This window comes from Mesoplodon bidens (genome assembly GCF_964165515.1).
Source record: "Mesoplodon bidens genome assembly, chromosome: X".
Lineage (NCBI taxonomy): Eukaryota > Metazoa > Chordata > Mammalia > Artiodactyla > Ziphiidae > Mesoplodon > Mesoplodon bidens.
This window is the reverse complement of record NC_138163.1, coordinates 96,479,301-96,494,027: the sequence shown is the minus strand read 5'-3', so window position 1 is coordinate 96,494,027 and position 14,727 is coordinate 96,479,301. Positions and strand designations below refer to the sequence as shown.

General features: G+C 40.3%; 1 protein-coding gene across 2 annotated transcripts in view; it reads left to right on the top strand.

Annotated features, from left to right (window-relative positions):
- The first annotated feature begins 14,521 nt into the window (after positions 1 to 14,521).
- The window catches only part of CCNB3 (cyclin B3), a 67,730-nt gene continuing 67,524 nt past the window's right edge, over positions 14,522 to 14,727 (top strand). For both annotated transcript variants that reach the window (XM_081223222.1, XM_081223220.1), the window contains exon 1: positions 14,522 to 14,639. The gene's annotated coding sequence lies outside the window, so the exon portion shown is untranslated. The remainder of the gene's footprint in view (positions 14,640 to 14,727) is intronic.

The window sequence follows — 14,727 nt, the reverse complement described above, 5'->3', positions numbered from 1 at the left end:
TATTCCTTAAAGCATTATCCATTACACTTTGAGATGCGTTCAGTTTAGCCCCAGTTTGGAAACATTAGCCCATAACCAAATGCTCTCATTGTGCCCAAGTCTCATCTCGTTTTCTCCTTGTCCTTTCTTCACCTGCCTTCACGTTAACCTCGTGTGAATAACTGTATCTGAATTAAAAATCAGTTGAGATTACCACCTAAATCATAGAGTTTCATATCCTTGGTTCTACTTCCATTTCTTCTTTTATCTGTTACCCTAAAATTACATGTCTTAACCCTCCTCTACAATTCTGACCTTGTCAATTCATGGCATCAGAGACAAACAGAGCTTGACCTTTGTTAAAGGTGGCAAGACCTATTTTATTCAGGCTACTGAAGTAAGGGAGAGACTTCAGATGAACAGAACTCAACTCCACTGAAACAAAAGGCTTTTTAAATACTGGGGAGTGCTAAAGGAAAAGTGCTGAGGGAAATTTTTGGGGTGGGAGGTTGATCAATGTGATCAGGGCATCTGTGTTTGCTAACTGGTACTTAACAAAGTTAGGTTCCTACCCTTTCATAGACACTGAGAGATAGGGGCCCTATCTTTCTTGATGATTACATTTCAAAGGGATGACTCCCAGGTCTCTGAGAAAGATTTTCCTGGGTTGTAGAAGATACATCTCAAAAGGAGAGAGAAAGGATTTACAATCACAAGTTTTCTAAAGTAAATGTTCTGAGAAAAGGGAGGTCAGGGGGCTATAGTAAGGTTTTGGCTGGAATAAACAGTAAATTCTTTTGGCACTTTTGAACTTTCTCAGGCAGGCATTTTAAAGAGTCTGGGGTCATCATCCTAGAGACATGGGCTTGAGGTGACAGAAGCTATGCTGGTGTTTGTTCAAGTCTCTTAATGTAGGGAGTGGATGGAATTGTGCTGAAAGTTGTAGTTCTTATAAGGCCAAGGTTGAGGCCTAGTTGAGAAGGCAGCTCAGAGGAGCCTGACTATATCAAATCATCATGTTGTACACCTTAAATATATACAATTTTTATTTAAAAATAAGTTTGGGTCAGGAGGGAGGCTTTGTCAATGGTGATGAGTTAGAATACATAATATAGGACCTGCTTTTCCTATACCACCCATTTGTCAAGGGGAGCTTTTAATGATTAAAGAAAAAGTTGGAACTCCTGTGTCTGGCTCATGTCTGTGGAATAAGAAGCAAAGTAAGAAAATGTTTATTTATTCTTCAATCACAAGAATGTATACCCCTAAGATAAAAACAAATAGACAGTAACCACCAAAAAACCAAAAACTTCTGTCTCCCAGCCCAGAAGGGAACAACTGTGATCCTGGCCTGGAAAATGTCTTACCATATCCCCTAAATGACAAAGAGAGAACTATTATGGATGATTAGAGGCCTGTCCCTTGGCACCCCAATCCTGTCATCTTGGAGGCTAACCAGGAGCAAACAAGAGCAGCATTTGAATTGGATGGGGAACCAATAATGAAATGTAAGGAGGTTTAGTCATAGGTTACAGTGTATCCACTGCCTCTTTTTCTCCTGCTGAAGCTCTCAGACTGGTCTGTACTGACTAGAGATGGGGATAGATGGGGGAGAAGGGATATCCAAAGAGTTAAAAGAAGGAATATGGGGGCTTCCCTGGTGGCACAGTGGTCAAAAATCCACCTGCCAAAGCAGGGGACATGGGTTTGAGCCCTGGTCTGGGAAGATCCTACATGCCACGGAACAACTAAGCCCGTGCGCCACAACTACTGAGCCTGCGCTCTAGAGCCTGTGAGCCACAACTACTGAGCCCACATGCCACGACTACTGAAGCCCGCGCGCCTGGAGCCCGTGCTCCGCAACAAGAGAAGTCACCCTAATGAGAAGTCCGTGCACCACAATGAAGAGTAGCCCCTGCTTGCTGCAACCAGAGAAAGCCCGTGTGCTGCAACGAAGACCCAATGCAGCCAAAAACAAACAAACAGGTAAATAAATAAACAAAAAGAAGGAATATGCTATGTAAGTGTACGAGTATGTGTGAAGTAGTATGCACTTAGGTTAACCTTTAAGAGCCAAACACAGAGATGTTAAACACAGAAGCTTTGGTTATCATTTTTTCCCCTAATCATCATCTGTTTTCTAACCTTGTTTATTCTACCCGAACATCTCTTCCACACAAACTTGTGAATAATTATACAAGTCAACACTTTAAATATGCTTTCAGTTTGCATTTGGTTTGAAAGAGCTATTAAGATAATAAAAATGGGACCTGTGTCTGTAATGTAATTATTATGAATAATGGCAAAGTGAAATTTAAATGAGTTGAATGATCAGCCTACATGAAATCACTTTCTGCCTGTTAGTCCCACTAAGGATCTTCCAGACTCAAATTTAGCCTACCTAATTTAGTTTATGTGATGACACAGTGACCATTTGGAAAATGGGCCGTGATGCTAATGATTATCAGACATTATTTATTGTGGACCAATACAAATGGGAACTCCACTTCTTTTTCTCCTGAACTGTTTTCCAGACATGAGAATACACAATGTCATTTAGAGTAGCTTCATGCAACCACACTAAAGTGAAAAATTAGATAGCTATTCTGAACATCTCAGCAATGGTGCTGCATAATTACTTCTGTCAAGTATTTATGTTATGTCTGTACTGTGCATATCAGTCTGTCCTTTCCTATGAGTGATTGAAGCAGTGGAGGGAGAAAATAAAAGACTCTTTAAAAGCTATAAACATTCTCATTTTTTAAATTTCAGAGGGCAGCTGTTAAAGGAAAGCAGACTCAGATATGTTGGGATTTCCTTTCAGGTAGTGACTAAATTAGGCAGCTAAGGTCTGTTCTATTGCCTTGTAGAGAATGACTTACAGCTATTTTTGAGGGGTGGGCTTGGCTTGGCAGTGGCCATTTCTAGTCAGGCCCCTCCCTCTTATAATTGTGAAATTTCCCTCCTGTGATTTCCTAGAACATTTGTTTATCATCTGTATAATTCATCTAACATTGACTAGGTCTGACCTCCTAGAGTTAATTAACTTTCCCTATTCCTGGATAACCTACATTGAAAGCCTGGGAGGCAGGTTTTCTGTCTCTTTCGTTGTATCTGTCACACTACTGGGCACACAGCTGGGCTCAAGAAACAAATGATGGCTTTGAAATTTCAGGCAGGAAACAAGTCAGAAACCACATAAACATGGAATCTATAATAATGACAAAAACCTTGGTTAGCTATTTGAGGGGGCAGCCTTCTTCTTCGAGCAATAATTCTTATACTTCAGTGTGCATCAGAATCACCTGAAGGGCTTGTTAAAACAGTTGGGGAGCTCCCAGGATCAAGAGGGTAATGTACCTGAAAGGGGCATGAAAGTTCTGCGTACACTTATCCCCACCCCATACTTTGCCCTGTACATCCCTTCTTTTTGGCTGTTCCAGAGTTATAAACCAGTAAATGTAAGTAAAGTGTTAAAAAAAAAAAAACCAAAACTAAAAACAGATAGTTGGTCCCCAACCCAGAGTTTCTAATTCTGCAGGTCTGGAATGGGGCCTGAAAATTTGTTTGGTACTGTGTTTTGTATGCATTATCTCATTAAATTCTCACACAATCTTCTGAAATGGGTACTATTTTCGATTCCGATTTTTTTTTTTTTGGCAGTACGTGGGCCTCTCACTGCCGTGGCCCCTCCCTATGCAGAGCACAAGCTCCGGACACACAGGCCCAACAGCCATAGCTCACGGGACCAGCCGCTCCGCGGCATATGGGATCCTCCCGAACCGGGGCACGAACCCCCGTCGTCTGCATCGGCGGCGGACGCTCAACCACCGCGCCACCAGTGAAGCCCTCGATTCTGATTTTATGAAGGGGTAGCTGGAGCAGAGAGGCCATTTGGTTGGTGGTCTGGCACTGGCCACTACCATCACCTTGGAGGTGGGTGTCTGTGTGTGTGAGCAGAGATTAGTAGGCCTTTTCTTTCTTCTCGGGTCCGAAGACGCAGAAGAGAAATTCCTTGAGAAGAAAAGTATCGAGGTATCTACTCTGATCTTTTGGCCCCATCTGGTGGCTTCAGGTCTGACTGAACCAAGTGCTGCTACGTTATCTCCCCCTGCTGGTGAGAATGGTGTGGTCCAACCGCGAGCCTGAGAGATCGCTTTTCCTGAGGCAGCTTTTCCTGAGGCAGCCTTTCCTGAGGCGGTTTTTTCTGAAGGCGGTTATACTGAGGAGATTATTCTGAGACGGTTAGTACCCCCGACCCCAACCCCCAGCCCCTCTTCCGTGTGTATTTGTTTTCTTTGTTTTGTATTTTTTCCGTTTCTGGTTGGTTAGGAGCTCCTATCCAATGTATAGCATTATTCGAATCCCTCTGTGGCTTGTTAAAGGTACAACATATTTTTCTAGGTATTAAAAGAGCCTTTTGCCTTATATATATAAACATATAAATATATAATTATATCCCGTGTCAGAGCTGGAGATGTTGGTGAGGCAACTTGGCTGTTAATCGGATTCTTTTTTTCCTGTCAAACCCACAAACTTGTCTCGAACATCTGACAAAAAAATATTTAAATACTTAAATATTTAAATACTTAAATACTTAAATTATTAACTGATGACAGAGTTTTTACCCTTCCCTCCAGCTTGTATCATTATCAGCGAGTGAATGTTTTAAACGAAGACCACCGTGGAGGAGAGGAAGGGGATCTGGGAGCACGATGCCTCTCAGGTTCCCTCACAGCCCTTGTAGCGGGTCCCCACCTGCCCCAACAAGCACACTTAAGGATCATTAAAATAGGATGAAGACTACCCTAGTCTTCAGCTTTGCGGTGTAGTGTGGCCCCGTGGGGCTATCTTTTTAATCAAGATGGCAATGGGGGTAATGAGTTCCTGTGGCCACTAGGAGGTCGCAGCTGCTTGGAAAACGTGTTTGCACACAGTACAAATATCACCCCCGTACACAAGCCCACTTTGCCAAGGCGTTCCTCAAATGTAAAGGGAAATTGGTGAGTGCTTCCTGCCAGAATCACTCCCCATCCTAAAAACTGCATGTTTGTGTATATTATATTTATTGATATATTTCCTTAATGGCCCTATCATAAAGATGTGTATAGGTTCAAGGAAAGCAGTGACTGTCCAACTCTATAGAGCACCTAACAGGACCTCGTGTACTTAGCCACTCAGTAATCAGTAATCACTTTTGGTGATGTCAGAGTGATTACGACAATAGTGATGGTGTTAAAATAATCACTCAGCAAGTGTCCTCTGAAGTCCTTCTCAGTTTTACATTCACCTTGCTTTGGGGCTTATCACACTCTGCCTTGTGTTATAGTTAATTCATTAGGAGCTTTATCTTTCCAAATACAGAAATGCTTGAGGAGAATGACTGTTTTACTCATTTTCATTTACCCTGCAAGAAATAGTACTAGGTTGGTCTGTATTAGTAAGTGCTTAAGGATGCTTACATAACTGAAAATTAGTGTGTACACCTGAAACCAATATAATGTTCTATGTCAATCCTATCTCAGTAAGAAAAGAAAGACAATCATTGGTAATGGTTGTTCAAGAATTGCTATGCCCGGAACCATACAGAAGTGCCTGGCCACGGCCAAGAATACTGGATCATGTTGGTCCAAACTGCCTGGCTTATTTCAATACCTTCCTAACTGGTTCCACTGAGTTTTTCCCTTGCCACTCTTCAACAGAATATTTTTAGAAGAACAATATATTGTATTAGCTACTGTTATTTTTTATAACAGCTTTATTGAAATGTAATTCAAATACCATGTAATTCACCTAACGTGTACAATTCAATGATTTTTAGTGTACTCACAGAGTTGTGCAAACATCGTCATAATAAATTTTAGAACATTTTCATCGCCAAAAAAAATGGAACCTCATACCCTTTACCTATCACACCTCAGCTCCCCCAACCCTATACCTCGTCAGCCTTAGGCAGCCACTATTCTACTTTCTGTCTCTATAGATTTGCCTATTTTGAACATTTAATATGTGGAATCATACGATATGTGGTCTTTTGTAACTGATTTCCTTCACTTAGCATAACTTTTCCCAGTAAAGGGTTGTGACAACATGTGTGAAATGTTGTTTTGTGAAGGAAGCTCATTAGAGACTCAGTCATGCAGGCACCCTCTGCCTATAGCACATACCAAAAGTCCAGAGTCCCAGGAGGAAAACTGGTGTTCATCAGAAACCATGTTGTTTGGACAAACAGTTAAAGCACAGTGAGCTATTCTTATCAGTTAGGGTGGTGGGAACCCTCCCCAAACTCAAGTTCCCAGATCCTAGCCAAGGGCCAAACTTGCCAGCAGGATTTTCAATTGATAGCATTCTCAGGCCTGCTATGTTAACTCTTTGCTATACAGATTTTGATAGGGATTGCACTGATTCTGTAGATCAATTTGAGGAGAATTGCCATCTTAACAATATTAAATATTTCAACCAACGAACATGGGATGCCTTTACATTTATTTAGGTCTTTAATATCTCTCAGTGATGTTTTGTGGTTTTCAGTACGCAAGTCTTTTTTTTTAACATCTTTATTGGAGTATAATTGCTTTACAATGGTGTGTTAGTTTCTGCTTGATAACAAAGTGAATCAGTTATACATATACATATGTTCCCATATCTCTTCCCTCTTGTGTCTCCCTCCTTCCCACCCTCCCTATCCCACCCCTCTAGGTGGTCACAAAGCACCGAGCTGATCTCCCTGTGCTATGTGACTGCTTCCCACTAGCTAGTGATTTTATATTTGGTAGTGTATATATGTCCGTGCCACTCTCTCACTTCGTCCCAGCTTACCCTTCCCCTTCCCTTGTCCTCAAGTCCATTTTCTAGTAGGTCTGCGTCTTTATGCCCCTCCTGCTGCTATGTACTTTATAACCATTATTTTTTTTAGATTCCATATATATATGTGTTAGCATACGGTATTTGTTTTTCTCTTTCTGACTTACTTCACACTGTGTGACAGACTCTAGGTCCATCCACCTCACTACAAATAACTCAATTTCGTTTCTTTTTATGGCTGAGGAATATTCCATTGTATATATGTGCCACATCTTTTTTTTTAACATCTTTATTGGAGTATAATTGCTTTACAGTGGTGTGTTAGTTTCTGCTTTATAACAAAGTAAATCAGTTATACATATACATATATCCCCATATCTCTTCCCTCTTGCGTCTCCCTCCTTCCCACCCTCCCTATCCCACCCCTATAGGTGGTCACAAACCACCGAGCTGGTCTCCCTGTGCTATGCGGCTGCTTCCCACTAGCTATCTATTTTACGTTTGGTAGTGTGTATACGTCCATGCCACTCTCTCACTTTGTCCCAGCTTACCCTTCCCCCTCCCCATATCTTCAAGTCCATTCTCTAGTAGGTCTGTGTCATTATTCCCATCTAACCCCTAGGTTCTTCATGACCTTTTTTTCCCCTTAGATTCCATATATGTGTTAGCATACGGTATTTGTTTTTCTCTTTCTGACTTACTTCACTCTGTATGACAGGCTCTAGGTCCATCCACCTCACTACAAATATCTCAATTTCATTTCTTTTTATGGCTGAGTAATATTCCATTGTATATATGTGCCACATCTTCTTAATCAATTCATCTGTCGATGGGCACTTAGGTTGCTTCCATGTCCTGGCTATTGTAAATAGAGCTGCAATGAATATTTTGGTACATGACTCTTTTTGAATTATGGTTTTCTCAGGGTATATGTCCAATAGTGGGATTGCTGGGTCATATGGTAGTTCTCTTTTTAGTTTTTTAAGGAACCTCCATACTGTTCTCCGTGGTGGCTGTATCAATTTACATTCCCAGCGACAGTGCAAGAGGGTTCCCTTTTCTCCACACCTTCTCCAGCATTTATTGTTTGTAGATTTTTTGACGATGGCCATTCTGACTGGTGTGAGGTGATACCTCATTGTAGTTTTGATTTGCATTTCTCTAATGATTAGTGCTGTTGAGCATCATTTCATGTGCTTGTTGGCAATCTGTATATCTTCTTTGGAGAAATGTCTATTTAGGTTTTCCGCCCATTTTTGGATTGGCTTGTTTGTTTTTTTGATATTGAGCTGCATGAGCTGCTTGTAAATTTTGGAGATTAATCCTTTGTCAGTTGCTTCATTTGCAAATATTTTCTCCCATTCTGAGGGTTGTCTCTTCATCTTGTTTATGGTTTCCTTTGCAGTGCAAAAGCTTTTAAGTTTCATTAGGTCCCATTAAAAATTTTTTTTTAAAGGGCTTCAAATGCTTGGCTTTTTATTTATTTATTTATTTATTTATTTATGGCTGTGTTGGGTCTTCGTTTCTGAGCCAGGGCTTTCTCTAGTTGTGGCAAGCGGGGGCCACTCTTCATCGCGGTGCATGGGCCTCTCACTATTGTGGCCTCTCCTGTTGCAGAGCACAGGCTCCAGACGCGCAGGCTCAGTAGTTGTTGCTCACGGGCCTAGTTGCTCCACGACATGTGGGATCCTCCCAGACCAGGGCTTGAACCTGTGTCCCTTGCATTATCAGGCAGATTCTCAACCACTGCGCCACCAGTGATGCCCTGATTTTTGTTTTTATTTCCATTTCTCTAGGAGGTGGGTCAAAAAGGATCTTGCTGTGATTTATGTCATAGAGTGTTCTGCCTATGTTTTCCTCTAAGAGTTTTATAGTGTCTGGCCTTACACTTAGGTCTTTAATCCATTTTGAGTTTATGTTTGTGTATGGTGGTAGGGAGTGTTCTAATTTCATTGTTTTCCATGTAGCTGTCCAGTTTTCCCAGCCCCACTTATGAAGAGGCTGTCTTTTCTCCATTGTATATTCTTGCCTCCTTTATCAAAAGTAAGGTGACCATATGTGTGTGGGCTTCTCTCTGGGATTTCTATCCTGTTCCATTGATCTATATTTCTGTTTCTGTGCCAGTATCATACTGTCTTGATTACTGTAGCTTTCTAGTATAGTCTGAAGTCAGGGAGCCTGATTCCTCCAGCTCTGTTTTTCTTTCTCAAGATTGCTTTGGCTATTCATGGTCTTTTGTGTTTCCATACAAATTGTGTAACTTTCTGTTCCTGTTCTGTGAAAAATGCCATTGGTAGTTTGATAGGGTTTGCATTGAATCTGTAGATTGTTTTGGGGAGTATAGTCATTTTCACAAGGTTGATACTTCCAATCCAAGAACATGGTATATGTCTCCATCTGTTTGTATCATCTTTGATTTCTTTCATCAGTGTCTTATAGTTTTCTGCATACGGGTCTTTGTCTCCTTAGGTAGGCTTTTTCCTAGGTATTTTATTCTTTTTGCTGCAGTGGTAAATGGGAGTGTTTCCTTAATTTCTCTTTCAGATTTTTCATCATTAGTGTATAGGAATACAAGAGATTTCTGTGCATTAATTTTGTATCCTGCAACTTTACCAAATTCATTGATTAGCTCTAGTAGTTGTCTGGTGGCATCTTTAGGATTCTCTCTGTATAGTATCATGTCATCTGCAAACAGTGACAGCTGTACTTCTTCTTTTCCAATTTAGATTTGCATGTATCTTTTTCAGTTAATGTTTTTTTAAAATAGATATATACCCAGGAGTGGAATTGCTGGGTCATATGTTAGTTCTATTTTTAGTTTTTCGAGAAACCTTTATATTGTTTTCCACAGTGGCTGCACCAATTTACATTCCCACCAACAGTGTACTAGGCTTCCCTTTTCTCAACATCCTCACAAACACTCGTATGTGTTGTCTTTTTTGATGATAGCCATTCTGACAGGTGTGAGGTGGTATCTTATTGTAGTTTTGATTTATTATGCATTTCCCTGATGATTAGCAATGTTGAGCATCTTTTCATATATCTCTTGGCCATCTGCATTTCCCCTTTGGAAAAATGTCCATTCAGGTCTTCTGTCCATTTTTTAATCAGAGTGTTTGTGTTTTTGATGTTGAGTTGTATATAGCTTTTTTAGTGCATGTTCTAGGTATTACATTATATATACACAACATATCACAATCTACTGGAGTTGACATTTTATCAGTTTGAGAAAGTCTAGAAACTTTTCCTCCCTTTACTCTCCTACATCTATATTATTATTTTAAACATTTCCTCTACATACATTGAGAACCATATCAGACAGTTATACATTTTGCTATAACTGTCAGACATAATTGAGAAAGCAGCATCAGAAGGAGTCTATTGTATCTACCTGTATTTTTACTCTTTCCACTGTTCTTTCTCCCTGATGTTACAAGATTCCTTCTATTACTATTTTTCCTACTTTGTAAACTTTCTATTCTTTTAAGGGGGGCACCCAAGAATGGCTTGATTTCCCCTTCACTCCTGAAGGATATTTTACTTGGATATAGAATTCTGAGCTGACAGCTCTTTTTTTTTTTTTTTTAGTACTGGGAAAATATTGTCACCTTCTTCTGGCCTGCATGGTTTCTGATAAGAAATCTATTGTCTTCAACAAAATTTTGCTCTTTTAGAAAGGTGTCATTTCTCTCTTGCTGCTTTCAAGGTTTTTGTTTTGTTTTTTCTTTAGTTTTCAGAAGTTTGATTATGATGTGTCTTTGTTTGAATTTCTTTGGGTTTACCCTGTTTGGGGTTCGCTTAGCTTCTTGAATCTGTAGGTTTATGTCTCTCTCAAATTTGGAAAACTTGCCTAAGTATTTATGTAGGAAAGATTACCAGAAGTAGAATCTCTGGGTAAAGGGGTTCAAACTTTAAAAATTCACTAGAGGGCTTCCCTGGTGGCGCAGTGGTTAAGAATCTGCCTGCCAATGCAGGGGACACGGGTTCGAGCCCTGGTCCGGGAAGATCCCGTATGCCGTGGAGCAACTAAGCCCGTGTGCCACAACTACTGAGCCTGCACTCCAGATCCTGCGTGCCTAGAGCCCGTGCTCCACAACAAGAGAAGCCACTGCAATGAGAAGCCTGCTCACTGGAATGAAGAGTAGTCCCTGCTCACTGCAACTAGAGAAAGCTTGCATGCAGCAATGAAGACCCAATGCAGCCAAAAATAGAAAAAAAAGATCACTAGATATTTTCAAATAACCCTCCCAAAGTTAGTGGAAGTTTTTATTTCTGCTGGCAATGAATAAAAATGCCTGTTTACGCACCCCTTTACCAACAGAAATTATTATTAATCTATTAAACCTTTGCCAATGTCCTAAATAAAACAATGCATTGTTGTTTTAATCTACATTTATTTTTAGTGAAATTGAGCATATTTTTATGTTTATTGACCATTTGTATTTCTTCTCTAATTGTTCATTTTCTTGTCAAATTTTTTGGTGGGTGGTTCTTCTTTTTCTTGCTGATCATGCAATTCTCTTTGTACATTTTGGAAATTATTCCTTTGTCATCCGTGTTGACAATGTTTTTGGTCAGTTTGTTGTTAAGTTTTTTAACCTTGTTTTTGTTTTTGTTTACTTGTTTTGCCAAACAAAAAATTAAAAAATTTTAGCTACTAAAATTTATTGAGCCTGTTGCTATCTCTAGATTTTTGTCCTGTTTAGAAAGGTTTTTCTTTCTGCAAGGTTATAAAAATTTTTAAAATATCTTGTCTAGTATTTCCATGGTTTCATTTTCACAATTAAATCTTGGATCCATGAGAAATATATTTTCATGTAACAGTGAGGTAGGTAATAGCAGATCTTTCCTATCAGGTTTTAATACAGGGATGTAGTGGGGAGGGGAAAGGAGAGTTCATGAAATGGTTGTATGCCTGGGTGGAGGGAAATACTGGAAAATGGTAGAGTCAAAGGGCTGTCTCCTCTTTTCTTAGTGTTCCCTCTGACTGCTACCCAAAGGAAAGGTTAAGTCCACTGGAGGTTTGAAGGTTGTGAGAAAATTTTTTTTTTGATTTTTGGAAAATTATAATTTTTACTCATTAACTTTTTTGTTTTTGTGAAGAAGTGGAAAGAAACAGGAAAAATAAAATTGCTTGTTTTGTGATTTTTGTGTTGCTGTTGTTTTGGTGGATGGACCTTTTCCTCTTTTGACTAAAGAAGACTTGTTGTGACTTGTGTTAATACTATATTTCCTTTATAGTGCATCCCAGTGGGACCCTTGTCCACAGTGATGACCCTTAAAGGAAGATACTCCTTTACTTGGTTAACAAATATTAATATTTTTCATCCATCTGTCAAGGAGGCAGGTATAGGGTAGTGCTTATATGTTTGGTCTCTGGAATCAGACTGCTTGGGTTTGAACCCCAATCCAATAGCTTACTATCTGTGTGATCTTGGGCAAGTTACTAAACTTCTCTGTACTACAAGTTCCTCTTCTGAAAAACAGGGACATTAGCAACTCATTGTATTGTTGTGAGTGTCAGAACAGTGTCAAATATATTGTAAGCAATTGATAAATGTGAACTCTTCTTAATGCTAATCACTGGAGATAAGAGCACAATAGGAGTAGTCCTTGCAGTTGTGGACCTTCCATTCTTGAGTGAGGAGGTAGGTTAAAAAATTACAAATAGCAATAATTACTCTAAAAGAAATGTAAGGACCTAAATGGGAAGGAAATCTAAAAAAGAGTGGATATATGTATATATATAACTGATTCACTTTGCTGTACAGCAAGAAACTAACACAACATTGTAAAGTAACTATACTCCAATAAAAATTAAAAGAAAAAAGAAATGCAAGGGGCTGAGGTAAAATATTAGGAAGTGGGAGAAGAATCCTACTCTAGATCACATGGTCAAGGAAGGCCTCTCTGAAGAGTGGATATTTAAGGTGAGACTTAAAGCATGAGAAAAAAATAGTAATTTAAAGAAGAGAGGGAAGAATGTTTCTGACAGTGGGAACATCATGTGCAAAGTTCCCGAGAAGAGGGATTTTCTGTATGTTCAAAGTTTGGGAAGAAGATCATTATGGCTGCAATGGAGTAAATGAGAAAGAGAGTGGTATGAGACAAGGTTAGTGAGATAGGCGGGACTTGTAGGCCAGGGTAAGGAGTCTGGATTTTATTTTAACTTCTGTGGGAAACCACAAAAGTAGGAGAGGGACATGATACACATTTTTTTAAAAAAAGACTGATCATACTGTATTGTATTTGCATTAGAGAAGACCCAGACTGGAAAGGGGGAGAGCAGCTTGGAAGCTTTTGACTGTGGTCCAATCGAGAGACTATGGTTGTAGTGGAGATGGAGGGAAGTGGATGGATATAAAATATATTTTTGAGGTAGAATCAACAGGACTTGCTGAAGGATTGGATTTGGTAGGGTAAGGTGGTGGAAAAGAGTTTGAATCAAGGATGATACCCAGGTTTCTGGCTTGATTAACAGGCTTGATGTGGTACCAGTTTCTGAAATGGGGGACATTGGAGGAAGGATCAGGTTTGGTGAAGGTTGTGAATACATTAAGTTTGAGATGTCTATTAGACATCCAAGTGGAGATGTGGAGTAGTCAGTTGGATTTATGAGTCTGGAGTTCAGGGCCAGCTTTTAGATGCTACTTAAAGTCATGGATCTGGATGTGATAACCTAGGGATATTAAAAAGAGAAGAGGGCCTGGGATCATGTGACTATTTTCCATTTATTGTAGAAGCTATGAGATAGTAAAAGGAGAATGGACTAATAATAAGTGTAAAGATGCAGTTTAGTGGTGGAGTGTCTGTTGTATATGCAGGAATTCCTAGATTTTATTCCTGGCATCTCCATTCTCTCTCCCTCCTCAGAAGACAGGGCAGGGCTATACACTCTTCAAGTCTTTTGTCAGTTACTCATATATATATTTTTTAGCTCCTGGAACAAAGCAGGTGCTCAATAAATATTTGTTGAATGAATGAATTAATGTAGGAATGAAATGAATGAGCATACCGGTTGTATTACCTGCTTTGCCACAATGTAGCATTGTGACATTAGGCAGTTAGCAAGCTACAGTTTTGTTGTCTGTAAAACGGCAATAATAAAAGTACCTACCTTTTTGGACAGTGTTGAAAACAATTTAAAAATTTATAGCAATTAGCACAGAGCTATTGCTCAATTAATGTTAGCTACTATTAGCTCTCTGCACTTTGGGGGCTATCCATAAAATAAGGGCAATAATTTCTGCTCTGCTTCCCTCACAAAGGCACGTTTTGGCCGCGACGCGCAGGCTTGCGGGTCTTAGTTCCCTCACCAGGGATTGAACCTGGGCCACGGAAGTGAAAGTGGCGAGTCCTAACCACTGGACCGCCAGGGAATTCCCAAAAGCTTATTAATATTAATGTTTTAATTGCTCTGAACTTCACTACATAATGCAGCGGCTCTCGTCATCCTCCAGCAGGATTATTTAAATGAAAACGAGTCTTTTTAAAGAGACCCAGCGCTCCCGCTTGTCAGCCCAGCCCAGTCCCACCAGGGTTACAGGAAACCACGCCCCGTTGTGAAGTCAATTAGCTGCGGAGTTCAGTTTAAAAATACCCAGCCCCGCCCCTCCTTGCTAGGCGAGCTCAAGTCTCAACTGCACGCTGATTTGCCCTTGCTGGCCAATCACCACTGCTCTGCCTCCTGGGCTGTAATTTTCAAAATTCGCTACTGGGCTGATTGGAGAGAGCACAGGGTAAGTTGAGACGGACGCCAGTTGCTGCGACGCGGAGCTCCGGTCATTTCCCGGGCCTCTCCTGGGCTAGGACTGCGTCCGTGGTCTTTCGTCTTCTGCCCTCAATCTCGATATGAGGTAGGCGCCTTTGAACTTGTACTGCCCGCTTGAATGTCCGGTTGTGTCGCACGCGGGTGGGTCCTTGAGCCTCACTCCAGTCCCTTGT